General features: G+C 51.6%; 1 protein-coding gene across 2 annotated transcripts in view; it reads left to right on the forward strand.

The window, feature by feature from the left end:
* The first annotated feature begins 7,537 nt into the window (after nucleotides 1-7,537).
* Nucleotides 7,538-14,133, forward strand: part of COQ8A (coenzyme Q8A) — a 39,904-nt gene continuing 33,308 nt past the window's right edge. Inside the window, exon 1 of one of the 2 annotated variants that reach the window (XM_025877840.2) lies at nucleotides 7,538-7,603. The gene's annotated coding sequence lies outside the window, so the exon portion shown is untranslated. Of the gene's footprint in view, nucleotides 7,710-14,133 lie in introns of both variants that reach the window. The other variant, XM_025877838.2, reaches the window with a different exon arrangement.

The following is a 14,133-nucleotide window of genomic DNA, read 5'->3' on the forward strand; positions in this document are numbered from 1 at the left end:
ATTGTTTTAGGATTTTATTTACTGATTTATTTATTTATTCGAGAGAGAGCACGCATGGGCGCACACAAGCAAGGGGAGGGGCAGAGAGAGAGAAGCGGACTCTGTGCAGAGCATGGAGCCCAACACTGGGCTCCATCTCAGGACCTTGAGATCATGAACTGAGCCAAAATTGAGTCAGACGCTCAACTGACTGGCCCACCCAGGTGCCCCACAGTTTTTTTTTTTTTTTAAATATAGGGGTACTTTCTAGGAACAAGGCAGTATGGGAAATATCAAATCATGCAGTTTACAATGTATTAGATATAAAAAAGATGAGTTGGCTCCTAACTACAATACACTATTAGATGTAATGTGAAAAAGAGGCATGCACATGCTAAAACAAAGTCCTATAAAAGTTAAAGGAGACTGATTGCATCTGGCTAAGGGGACCAGAGAGGCATCAGTAACATTGGAATTAGGCTTAGAGAGCGAGTAGGAGTGTAAGGCTTACAGGTGTGAAATCGAGGGCATGGGAGGCTGGGGAGCAGTAAGGCCAAAGCCCCAGAGGCAGAAAGCCAAGGGGTGTGGCAGCCCAAGTTCGTTGGAGCGCAAGTTCTAGAAGTTGCTGCTATCTTGGGGTCAGGTGAGACCTAAATTGCCCCACAAAGTCAGGGTGCAGGGCGATCCCGTCTTGTATTTTCCCCCCATGAAGAACTGGCTTAGGGACGCCTGGGTGGCTCAGTTGGTTAAGTATCTGCCTTTGGCTCAGGTCATGATTCCAGGGTTCTGGGATCAAGTCCCACATTGGGCTCCCTGCTCAGCAGGGAGCCTGCTTCTCCCTCTCACCCCACCTCGTGCTCTTTCTCATTATCTCTCTCTCTCAAATAAATCAATTCTTAAAAAAAAAAAAACAAGAATAAAGAGAACTGGCTTAATTCCCCATTTGCCTGATTAGCAGCAAGTTTAGTCTTTCAAGTCCTGAGGCTTACGCAGCCCATAGTAGGGGCCAAAGTCAGTCTGACCTTCAGATGCAAGCGGGGAGCACTGATCTCTAGTCTGGCCGTCAAACGAGTCCCCAGGTCCCTGTGACTCCTCAGGAAGGACAGTTGCCCGGCTGTCACTCTGAGCTTGGCGAGCAGTACCCCTCCCCTGTGGTCCAGAGCGGTGAACTCAGAGCTCTGCCCTTCCGTTAAATTCATAGCTCCCCACTCCCCACCCAGGCACCCACTGCCCCAGGGACTCTGGGTAAGAGGTACCTCAGGGTATCCCCATGGATGCAGAACTCCTGAGTTTTACCCTTCCCTGGGGTCCATAGCACCGGGAGGCAGGGAGCTTTTCCGTCAGCTGAAACACCCACTGTTATCTGCCCTCGCTCCTACCACTGTCTTCCTGCACACCCTTTCCCCACCGCACACACCCCTGGGGTTCTTGGGGTGGAAGTGACTGTGTGAAATGCTTTCCCATGACCAAGGTGACTGTGTGACATCATCCCTTGCACTGGCACGGAAAAAGAAACTGAAACCCCAAGTTCAGTCACCAGTGGGACATTCTGCCCTCCCCAGACTAGAAGGTTCCCGCCTCTCCATCAGGGATTGCTTGTTTCCCCCAAAGGAGCCAGGCTCTCTGCTCTTGATTGAAAGTTCACACTGACCTTCAACCTCCTTGGTCATTGGCAAAGTGGAGTCTTGCGTGTGCCCTTGGGCTGCCCTCACCTCCAGGCTGGAGTTCTTTTCCTTGTAGGCCTCCTCCCTGCCTTGGGCACACAGATCTTCTCCTTCCTGAACTCCCCCTTCACAGGCCTCCTGTCTCAACCCCGGTTCTGTATGTCTCAGAGGGACAGGGTTCGAGTCGCCCACACTCGGTTAGGCTTCGCTCATGGCTTCCAGTTTCCATCATGTTGCTGCTTCTCTAGTCTATGAACTTGGGGCCCAAAGCTAGAAACTACTCTAAATGATTAAAAAAAGTTTTTTTTAAATATTTATTTATTTGAGAGAGAGAGAGAGATGGATTGCATGAGCGGGGTGGGAGAAGGGACTGAGCAGGGAGCCCAAGTTGGGGCTCGATCATGACCTGAGCCAAAGGCAGATGCTTCACCGACTGAGCTACCTAGGTGCCCCTCTCCTCCCAAAAAATTTTTAGGAAAGTATCCAGTGGCTGAGGGAGAACAAAGTCAAATACATACTCAGCAACAAAGGATGGCTTCCCACACTAACTCGAGAATTTAAGGACAGGAGAATGAATTACACACCCTTTTTTTGATTCAGAGGATGCTACTTCCCAATTCCTGTCATATAATTAGCTATTTCTCCTTAACAAAATCAACTTAGAACAGTTGCCTGGGGAGAGGTGGGGAGTGATTGGGAAGAGGGCATGCAGGAACATTTTGGAGGGAGAGCAATTGTTCTGCATTTTAATCAGGGTGTTGGTTACATGATACATTCATTTGTACAAACTGGTGACCTATAGTCTTAAGATCTGTGCATTTTACTGTAGTTTAAAAATAGAAAAAAAGTCAAACCAACAATTAGGCTTACTTGGCTAATGTCCATATGCGATGGTGTGTTGACAAGAAATTAATCTGAAAAAGAGAAATAATACCCTATTGAGAAGTGGGACACATGCTGCAAGCATGGGCAGACGTGATTCATGGGTTGGGCTGGGCTGTCTCCAGTCACGGGGAGCTGAGCCTCTTCTGTAATGTGCTTAATTACTTCCAATTGTGCAGTTGGCTAATTACACTCATTAGTCTTCCCTTCGTTGAACAGGCTTGGGGATTCCTTGAAGTCACTCTCTTAGCAGGACTGGGTTGGATTTTCCCAAGTCTGGTGACCTCCTCAGATTGTGGTGTGTGATGGTGCATCTCCGGTGCTCCGGAAATGATCTGTTTTCACCACTGTGTGTTTGGGGGGTTGTGTGATTAGTCTTGGAGTCAGTGAATCATGCATGTCAGGCCTCTGGGCACAGCAAGGGCACTTGTGGGCTCTGCCCTGGCACAACACTCTCTGCCCGCCAACCCAGCCTCGCCGAGGTCCAAGCTAATCACATTTTCAAAACAGGGTTATTAATTGCAGTACTGTTTGAAATAGCGAAAGAGTAGAGACAGTCCACACATTCATCAGTGGGAGACTAGTTAAAGAAATTATGGTTCGTCCACATAACATAATACTGAAAAAAGAGTGAGGATGCTTCTCTGTGTACAAATTTGGAAAGTTTCAGGCTATATTGTTCAACGATAAAACAACAGAGTGTATATAATATGAATGCATAGAATATGAGTGCGTGTGTGTCTTTGCTCATATATATAAAGAAACATTGAGGTGTGCCTGGGCGGCTCAGTTGGCTAAGCCTCCGACTCTTGATTTTGTCTCAGATCATGATCTCTGGGTCGTGAGATCAAGCCCTGCCTCAGGCTCTGCCCTTAGCAGGGAGTCTGTTTCTCCCTCTCCCTCCCCATCAGCTCCTGCTGCTCTCTCTCTCAAATGAATAAATAAATCTTTAAAAAGAAACATGGAAAAGAGACACATGTAAATGTAGTGGTCAATTTGTGTGTGGGGGTGTGTTGGGGGGCATTGGGGTTGGGAATTGGGCAGGAGAGAGAGGGAGCAAGGGAGACTTCACTGAAAACCTTTTAAAATTAGTTTTTAGAAAGTCATGTGAAGATATTACCTAATGGAAGGTTGGAATACATTAATTCAAATGTTCAAAAGTTTTTCAAAACAGGGAAAAGTTTCAGGGGGAGGAAGACCCCTTGTGGTCACCTTAAACCAGCATTTCCCACACTGTGGTTTGTGAAGGTGTCATGAGAAATTCATGGACTCATAGCAGTAATGGAATTTGTTTTAATTCCTACTTTCTTATATTCAGTGAATGAAATAGTTATTAAACACGTGTGTTCGGGGCATCTGGGTGGCTCAGTTGGTTGAGCGACTGCCTTCAGCTCAGGTCATGATCCTGGAGTCCCGGGATCGAGTCCCGCATCGGGCTCCCTGCTCGGCGGGGAGTCTGCTTCTCCTTCTGACCCTCCCCTCTCTCATGTGCTCTCTCTCTCTCTCTCTCTCTCTCATTCTCGCTCTCTCAAATAAATAAATAAAATCTTAAAAAAAAAACACGTGTGTTCATGTAATGCCACACTCTCTGGGAGCCCTGGGCGTGGGGGGCGAGCACACAGGGAAGCCTGTGGAGAGCAGGGGTGCAGGCCGTGACTCTATTCTTCATGCCTCTCCCTGCTGTGAAACAGCGGCTTCTGCACTGGTGGTTTTGACCATCACACAGTTTTAAGTTGTTTTTATTCCTGGCCACATGTTGTTTAATTTATACCCCAAATGTCCCAGGGATTGGTGAAGATTCTTTGCTTGACCCCACTTTAGTTAGACTCCTGAACCCTCTCCTAGGCCCATCTGTGCACTTCTGTGTAAAATTCAATTTTAGGGAGGACCCTGCTAAGTCAGGGCTGTGTGTGTGCTCAGGAAAGGCCTGCGGAGGCCTGAAGACATCACTTCTGACTAACCTCAAGGCTCCGCACAAGCAGGGAAGTTAGGTGAAGGTAGTGTCAACCACCGAGGTCAATGTTGAGGGCATGCCCCATCATGCACACAACCTGGGTGATTTGCTGCTTCCAGGCATTCAAGGAAATCTCTGTCTTATTATTAGCTGGCCACTGAGGTAACTGAATAGAGACCTTAGTGGCCACGTACAACAAAATCAGACTTTACAAAATTAGTTTCCAAAAGTTACTACACAAACAACAACAGCTACAATAAGCCGCAGCAGGAACAAAACCCTGGCGGTCGATGAGAGTCTGGTTTCTCGAGATGCCACATTATATTATTTAAAATGTTTGGTGCTTAATAAAAAATTATGAGACAGGCAAAGAAACAAGAAAGTATGGCCCATGTATAGGAAAAAAAAAGCAACCAGTAAGCATAGAGAATGTCCTAGACATTGTGCTTACTAGTCAGACTTGCTTTAAAAAAATATGTATTATTTATTTATTTATTTTTAAAAGATTTTATTTATTTGAGAGAGAGAGAGTGAGAGAGAGAGAGAGAGCACACAAGTGGGGGATGAAGGGCAAAGGGAGAGGGAGAAGCAGACTCCCCACTGAGCAGGGAGCCCAACTCGGGGCTCGATCCCAGGACCCTGGGATCATGACTTGAGCTGAAACCAAGAACTGGATGCTCAACTGACTGAGCCACCCAGGTGCCCCTGCTAGCCAGACTTTAAATCAGCTATTTTAAATATATTTAAAGAGCTAAATGAAACCATGAATAAAAGTTTGAGAATGATATCTCCTCCAATACAGAATATCAGTAAAAAGATAGAAATTACAAAAAATAATCAGATAGTTCTAGAGTTGAGAAAAACAGGAACTAAAATGAAAAATTCACCCCCAGGGCTCCACAGCAGGTTTGAGCAGGCAGGAGAAAGCATCTTGACTTGACGAAAGATCAATTCAGATGATCCACTTTGAAGAGAACAAAGGAAAAAGATTGAAGAAAAATGAACCCCGCCCCAGAAATCTGTGGGATATCATCCAACATACCAACATACATGTAACAGGAGTCCCACAAGGAGAAGAGAGAGAGGAAAGGATCTAAAGAGTATTGGAGGGGCATTTGGGTGGGTCAGCCGATTAAGCGTCTGACTCTTGATTAGGGCTCTGGTCATGATCTCAGGGTCCTGAGATGGAACCTCACATCGGCTCAGTTGGGGGGGGGTCTGCTTCTCTCCCTCTCCCTCTATTGCTCCCCCACCTCGATCATAAATAAATAAATCTTTTTAAAAAAAGAATATTTGAAAAAATAATGGCAGAAAACTTCCCAATTTTAATGAAAAACATTAATCTATATGTCCAAGAAGTGTATCAAACTCCAAATAGAATAAGCTCAGAGATAGGATAAACACCTAGACACATGGTAATTAAACTGTCAAAAGACAAAGACAAAGAACCTTGAAAACAGCAAGGAAGAAGCCACTCATCATGTACAAAGATCCTCAATAAGTTTAACATCTGATTTCTCATCGGGAAACCATGGAGGCCGTAAGACTGTGGCATGACCTGTTTAAAGCACTGAAGAAAAGAAATCCTGTCAACTAAACATTTTATATCCAGCAAAACTATCCTTCAAAAATGAAGGACAAATTAAGACCTTGTCAGATGAAAAAGCCCAGAGGGCATTCATCACTAGGGCACATCTGCCCTGTAAAAAAATAAATGGTGTCCTTTAGGCTGAAATAAAGGGACAGTAACTCAAATCCACATGAAGGAATAAGGAACCCTGTAAAGGAAACTATATAGGTAAATATGTAAATATATAAGTATAAGCATATTTTTTGTTCGTAACTCTTATTTCTTTGCCTGATTTAAAAACAACCGCATAAAGCAATAATGACAAATCTGTGGGGTGGGCAGACAATGTATAAAAATGTAATTGTATGACAATACCAACACTGGGCCGGGAGGGAGAATGGAGCTATATAGGAGAAAAGTTACTGTGTATTATTGAAATTAAGCTCCTACTAACTTGGACCAGGATGTTTTTTTTTTTTTTTAAAGATTTTATTTATTTGACAGAGAGAGCACAAGCAGAGGGAGAGAGAGGGAGAAGCAGGCTCCCTGCTGAGCAAGGAGCCCGATGTGGGACTCGATCCCAGGACCCTGGGATCATGGCCCGGGGCCGAAGGCAGCCGCTTAACCGACTGAGCCACCCGCTTAACGGACTGAGCCACCCAGGCGTCCCTAACTTGGACCAGGATGTTAATTACACCCCAGGGCAACCACGGAGAAGACAGAAGGGCGTGGCCAACTGTGTCACCTGCCAGGGACCGTTTAGATGAGCCCTGAGAACTGACTGCTTGGTCTGGCAGCATAGAGATCCCAGGTGCACCGATCTGGGGGTCGGCTGGGTAGGGCTGACCAGATGGGTTCAGGCAGAATGGGAGAGAAGGAAGTAGAGAAAATGAATACAGGTAATGCTTCCATGAATTTTGCTGAAAATGGAAGCAGATAGATGGGGATGGGGCAAAGGGCGAGAGGTAGCTCATTGGTTTTGCACGCTGGTGGAAAAAAACTAAGTGCCATCTCTGGGTCATTAGGAAGAATTTTGGAAATCTCAGGGGGATTACTGGAACATCATGCTTCTCACCCCAATGCCCCAGGCACTGGCGTCTTGGGTTACTGGGTGGTATGCATACACGTTCGCATGTATGCACACACACACTGCAGGATATACTAATATCTAGAGGGCAGGGCGGGAGGCAAGAGAGGCCCCGCGAGCCCCGGCCGGAGCGGAGAGCTGACAGAGGGTTCGTCCCGGGGCACACACTACCCCCCCGCCCTGGCCCGGCACCGCGCCCCCTCCCTCCGCCGTGGTTTCCCAACTAGGGCAAAGAGCAGCGCAGAGGGAAGGGCGGGCGGGGCTTCCCCCGTCCCACCCCGCGAGCGCTGGACGGCCTCCCATTGGCTCCCCTCGCTCCGCCCTCGGTCCCCATTGGCCGCGGCGCGAGCGCACAGGCCGAGCGCGCTGCTCCGCACCGCCCAGCGTGTGGCCAGTCACGGCGGTGCGGCCAATGGGAGCGCCCACGGGGCGGGGCGGGGCCGCGGACGCCGGGAGCCCGGGCGCGGGTGAGTAGGTAAACAGATCCGGGGCTCGTGGGGCACCGGCGCTGTGGTTGGCGAGCGCGCGCAGGCGGCGGGAAGGTGACCGCGGAGCTCCGCTTCCTGCCGCAGGGTAAGGCTGCGGCGCGTCGGCCGCCGCGCGCTCCGGGGACACAGCCGGGCTCGCCTTCCACCCGCGCGCGCCCCTCCCGCGTCCCGCTCCTGGGCGGCGGCTTCCCCGTGGCAGTTCCGCCCGCCCCGGGCCCAGCTCCGCCCGCCCCGGGCCCAGCTCCGCCCGCCCCGGGCCCAGCTCCGCCCGCTGCGCCTGCCTCCCCGGGGCGCCCGCCCGGCCTCCTCCCCCTCCCGGCTGTCTCAGGGTCTTCGCTCCCAGACCCTCCACGCTGTGTGCAGGGGGTCTGCGTGCCGCTGGCTGCAGGCTCGGGTCACAACTCGGACTCCCGTGGCCCGGCCCCGCTGTCGGGTTTCTTAGGTGGGGGTTTGGGGTGTACTTGGGAAAGGGGGCCCTTCTTGCTCCTTTCATCCGTTAGCTTTTCCTGGGTACGCCTTCATGCTTCTCCAGGCCCTGGGGGCCCTGGGAGAGGTTTGGGCTAAATTGCCTGAGCTCCTGCCTGTCCCTAGTCTCAGCCCCCTACCACACGCAGTCAGCCGGTGGGCCTCGGGGACGGGGAATGCTGCCAGGGCAGGTCTGGGTGCTGGGGCTCTCCACGTGGCTGAGAGGTGCCAGCCTCCTGAAGGGCGAGAGGCTCTCCACTGGCCGGGCACGGCCCGTTGGAATACATGTCGTGCTCACTGGGGCCTTGGGTGTGCGTGGCGGAAGACCCAAGAGCCGGGCCTGCAAGTGGTTGCCAGAGGATCCGAGCATGCATGATACCAGCCTGCCAGTTGTCCTGTTGTGATTGGACAGGTCATCCTGGCAGGAGGGCCTTTGTCCTGAGACGAGGGGGTGCTCTAGGTTCACCAGAGCAGCATCGTTAAGACTCTGGCAATGGTTCTGGGTATTTTTTCAGCCTTGCAAATAATGCAGGCAGTGCAGGGTTATTAGAATTTTTGGCCTGACCTTGGGCACCTCAAAGGAAAAGTGACCCAGTTGGTGTGAGCACTTCCCTGTGTGTCTCCTGAGACAGGGCTTTCCAGTTTTCAGACTCTTGATGTTTGGGCTGGACAGTTCTTTGCTGTGGGTGGGTGACCCGTGCGTTGTAGGATGTAGAGCAGCATCTGTGGCCTCTGTCTACTAGATGCTGGAAGCAGCCCCCCACCCCAACACCCACACTAGTGTGACAACCAAAAATTTCTCCAGACGTTGCCGAATGTCTCCTAAGTGGCAAAATCGCCTTGGTCTAGAACCATTGAGCTAAGACTCTAAGAAGAGTCTTTTTGTGCTGCCAGAAAGGCGTTCTGGGACCTGCCCATGCGCAGTTGAGAGGTTTAGGCAAAGGGTAGTGCTGTGCCCCCATCCTAAACCAGGGATAGAAGCTGTATAGATGGGCTTCCAAAGGGACCCCACCTCCGCACCTGGAGGGACAGGAGAGTGACAGGAGGTAAACTCATGGGCATTTACTTTGCCTGCTGGATGCAGGGCAGTGATTGGCTGGGTCCAGAATGCAAAAGAAGGAGAAGGCTGGTGGTTTCTATCTTTGAGACTTTGCAAGAGGGTTGGGGATATGCATGTGAAATAACTGTGGGACAGTTTTTAAATAGTGACCAAACAAGTTCAAGCTTCCAAACCCTGGCAGAAAGGCCAACTCTGTTATCCACAGGGTGATGCTTTAGTCATCTTCTTGTGTCTTGGGATGTGGAAAGGGGCCGGCCCTGGGTGTGCAGAGTAAGTGGCTGCATTTCAAGCCTATGTGTGGGGATGTCTATCTACACTTGCTGTGTGCCCCTCCATGAGAGCATGCAACACGGGCACATGTATCATTTGTCAAGTGCCTCTATGGTCGGTGGAAGCATCAGTGTCAAAGATGCAGAGAAAGATGCTTTACTTCTGAGTATAGATTTTGCCTTTAATATGACCTGGAATTTATGTCCCAAGGTTCTAAGTACTGAATCGATGGGGATGCAGAACAGCTGAAAAACAGTGATTATTGCATAGAGCAGGGAAGAATATCCCAAGCCTCTCCCTCCCATGAATTCTCCTGTCTTGTTCATTGATCCTGTGGGTATGTATCAGGATTTTCCCGTAACATTCCTTGGTCAGTTAGGTGGTCTTCTGGGTGCCCTTTGTTGCCATTAGAAAAGGATCCCGACAGAGAGGTCACTTCTCCTTTCTCAAAAAGAAGTTTAGAGAAGTCCAAACTTGGCAGGATAGTTTTCCGCCAAGAGCCATGGACACTGAGTCATTATCTTTGTCAGTTGAAACAAGAGCTGTGTGCAAAATTAGACAGGAATATTTAGATACAGCGTTGTCTTGATCTGACAGTGGCATCTGGAAATAGTTCGTGCATTCCTGCCGAATAACAGCCAGGAACTTGGAGCCAGTGGAAGGGAGAGAGTGGTGTGTGTGGGGAGCTCAAGGGCCCGCATCTTCAAGAGTGGCGCCTCTGGGACAGGAGGAGTCTGCAGACCCTGAGACAGGGCCAGGACCCTGGATGCAGGACGTGAGAGGGGGCTTCTGCCCGCACTTTGCAAAGCCGAGTGGGTACCCACTGGTCCGTCTGTAAGCATGTTGTTCCTTGTGGGGTTCCAGGCTCCTGAGCCCTTGACCTCTTGCTTTGAGGTCAGGGGCCCACAGAGTATTTAAAGTTAGAAATGACCCTGAAAATGTCTTTTTATTCTTCATACTTGGGAGTGATTTATTTTCAGTGGGTGGATGTAGAAAAGATTCACGAGAGAGCCAGGTGTTTTTCGCTCAGATCGGCAAGTCAGGGTATTGTAGAATAGTGACTGTTCTCTTGTCCCAAGAGCCCTAAACTTGTGGTTTTTTTTGTTTGTTTTTTTTTAATGTCCTCCTATCCCATCTGGGCTGGGGCAGAGGGGCTACATTTGGTCCAAACCTGGAAAATCCTTGTGTACTCTGAGGGTCAGTGCCCCTCCACATCCTGCCCCTGAGGAAAAGCCCACTCTGGAATTGTAGGCGGATCTGGTTTTTTACTCCTCATTGAACAACTACGGATGGATTGACTGCATCAGGCATGGCATTGGGAATATCGAAATGAACAGCACCTGGGTCCCTGAACTCGGGGAACTTGTAGTAAGGGGGGGGTGCACATTCCACCTCAGGGCCCTCAGTGTGGTTTGGACTAGGGGCTCTGGGTGCAAACTGTGAAGGCTTCTTGGAGGAGTGTTGGGGAGGAGCTCTGAGGATGAGCAGGATTTCAGCAGGAAGAGGCAGGAGTTGGGGGTGGGGGGCGGGGTCAGGTGTCAGTGCTTCAAAGACTCCTTGTGGCAAAGGACCGGGTTTTATTTTTTCCAAGTTTGTTGCAGAGCAGTGTGTTTGCAAAGCACAGTAAACATGGCACGGCAATGCTAAATTGCTGTGGAAGTTTCTAGGCGCTCACTCCTGGGGGATGTTAGCAGTCCAGGGACCACCACGTGCTCTGCCCTTAATGGTTTGGGTGAGTTTGGGTGAGGCAGAGCAGTGCTTCCACACATTTTCTCTCAGCACTGGGGTCAGGAGCCAGGAGGGCTTGGCTCCGTACTCCTGGCAATTTTCAGCTGGATTTCTTTCAGGCCAGCTCATGAGTCCAGCTGCAGCCCAGAGGGCCCCCAGAGAGAGACAGAGAGAGTGACAGAGTGAGCGTGAGCTCCCTGCCCTGATAATGTGCATAGTCCGGGCCAGACTATGCAGGACCCACAGGGGGTACAGGCCCTCTGCTGTGGGGACCCAGCGTGGAGCACAAGCTGCTTCTGCTGGAGAAAGGCTGGGAGGAGAGTGTTTGCTGGGGCCCGAAAGATGGGTGCTTTTCCCCGGGAGAGAAGTGCGGGGAGGCTGAGGCCCAGTGGGGGCAAAGGTCTGGTGGCCAGTGGACGTTGCCATGGGAAGGGTGCCACGGTGGGCTGGTGTGTGCTGAGCAGATGGAAGGCGGGTCAGGGTGGCCAGGCAGGGAGCCCAGTGAGGCAGTTTGTGAGAAGTGAGGGTGGCCTGCGTCTCGGGTGGTGGATGGCGGGGCAGGGGGCAGATGGGGAGGTGGAATGTGAGGCATAGATTCAAGAGAATAGAAATCTGTGCAGGTAGAGGGTCTAGATTCAGGGGCTGGTTGGATACTAGGGGCTGAGGTTTCTAGTTTTGGGGAGGAGCTGGTTTGGGGGAAGACGGTGATGTTAGTTCTAGACATGTAGGGGTTGAGGTACCTCTGGGACTCACCTCCTCTTTTTATTAAGATATAATTTGCATGCGGTAGAGTCACCCTGTCTAGTAGGTGGTTGTGCAGTTTGAGAAACGCATAAGGTCTCGGGGCGCCTGGGTGGCTCGGTTGGGCAGCGGGCTCAGGATTTCAGCTCAGGTCATGATCTCGGGGTCCTGGGATTGAGCCCCGCGTCAGGCTCTGTGGTCAGCATGGAGTCTGCGTGAGATTCTCTCTCTCCCTCTGCACACCCCCTTTCATGTGCATGTGCGTGCTCTCTCAAATAAGTAAATCTAAAACAAAAACAAAAACAAAAACAAATGCGTAGGGTCCCATAACCATTACTACAATCGAGGTATCGAAGAGTCCCGTTCCAGACACGTTCCCCGTGCCTGTTCACTGGTGGTGTGGGACTTCGAGGGGTGCTGTGGCGTGTGCGGGGAACGGGGTTGGTTCTAGAGCTGCGCCGGCGGGTGAGAGGCTCTGCGGGGGCTGAGAGCAGGGATGGGCGGACCTAGGACATGCCTGGGAATAGGGAGCACCGGTCAGCAGGGGGATTTTTATATTTGGCACAGGAAGGCTGAGGGAGGGTTTGTGGATGTGAGAGGGACCGTTTTCCTGGAAGGAGAGAGTGAAGGCACAGCTGGGTGGGGAGAGTCCCGAGGGGAGGAGGGGGGAGGAGGGGGGATGGGAGGGGTGGGCCGGATCTGAGGGCTCTGAGATGTAGGCTTGAGGGGGTAACGCAGCACATTGCCTCTTGGGGGGAGCAAGGAGGCAGCAGTAGAATGAGTGAGGGCCCTCGCCCCACTGGATGGGAGGGGCTGGGTGGGCTGGGGGTGCTTGAAGAGAAAGCCAGGGGGGTGTCCTGTTGTGTCCTCCTGCCTGCCAGGCCCTGCCCCTGCCCGCCACTGAGGAGCTAGCTCTTCCTGGTGGGTGAGTGAATGTGTGTGTGTGAATACGTATGAGTGCATGTGAGTGCAAGTGCGTTTGTGAGTCTGTGAGTGTGCCACTTTGAGTGCGAGTGCACAAGTGTGTGCATGTTTGCATGGGTGAGTGCGAGTACATGAGTTGTGTGTGAGTGCGAGGGTGTGAGTGTGAGTACACAGAAGTGCATGGGGATGTGAGTGCAAGAGCAGGTGAGTACGCAAGCATGAGTGTGTGAGAGCGTGAGTGCTTAAGTGTGTGCGCTGGTGGGTGTGCATGTGTGTGAGTACAAGTGTGTGAGTGTGGGCATGAGTATGTGAGTGTGGTGTGAGTGCATGCATGTGTGCACGAGCATGTGTGTGAGTAAGTGTGGCAGAGGGGCAGGGAGGTGGGTTTCCCAGAGGCCTGTGTCCTGAGACCAAGGCTGCCCCCTCTCCCCCCGGGGGAAGCAGGGTCTGTCTCTCCGCAATTGGTCTCTACAGTGCCTGGAAGGGGCAGTGCTCGGTTCTTTAGAGCATCGCTCTTCCCAGACCCTGTGACCTCCCCGTGTTCAGAACAGCCTTGGCCATGCTCCCAGGTCGGCCTCCTGTGCTCCAGGGATGAATGGGTCCTAGTCTCTGGGAGCTGGAGACCATGGTGGGCAGTTACCCCGTTCTGTACAGGAGGAGATGAGGAAGCGCAGGCCCGAGGAGGAGAACAGGTGTGCCCGAGGTCACACGTGGCGGCTGTCCCTTGGCGGGGGGCGCACCATCCACCCTCCCCTGTCCATCTTCCCCTGTCCGCCATCCCCACACTGCTCCCGTCAGGGGACTAGAGGCCTGGTGATGATGTCCTGCCATCAGCGGGACTGGATGCAAGGTCGTGGGGACTGTTCACACACACACGACTCTTCAGGTGAGGTCCAGAGCCTGTTAGCAAGGGGGATGACACTGTGCTGTTTGTGTGGGGTCTCAGGGTGGTCTTGGACAGGACCCCCGGTTCTGGGTTCTAGATGTCAGGGCTCCGTCAGTTAGGGAGTACCCTGGGTTCAGTTCTGGAGGTGGCCCCCGTGGGGAAGAGAGAACAGGAGCTCACTGCACAGTAAGGGGGACGGGACAGCTACACAGAGTCACACAGATCATCTGGAGGTGACCTCAGGCCATCAAGAGATACGGGAGTTTGGAGAAAGGTGAGGGTGGCCACTCTGCACGGTGTACCATTCCATCAGGGTGGGTAGGATTTGGGCAGAGGAAGTGGTATTCCAGGGGGAGGAGGCACATGGAAGTAGGAGAACCTCTGTGTGTGTGTGTTTGCACACACGTGTGCGCATGTGCACGTGTGTGTGCATCA

Source organism: Callorhinus ursinus, unplaced genomic scaffold (genome assembly GCF_003265705.2).
Source record: "Callorhinus ursinus isolate GAN/ISIS: 27379988/994484 unplaced genomic scaffold, GSC_fseal_2.0 scaffold13, whole genome shotgun sequence".
In the NCBI taxonomy this organism is placed as follows: domain Eukaryota; kingdom Metazoa; phylum Chordata; class Mammalia; order Carnivora; family Otariidae; genus Callorhinus; species Callorhinus ursinus.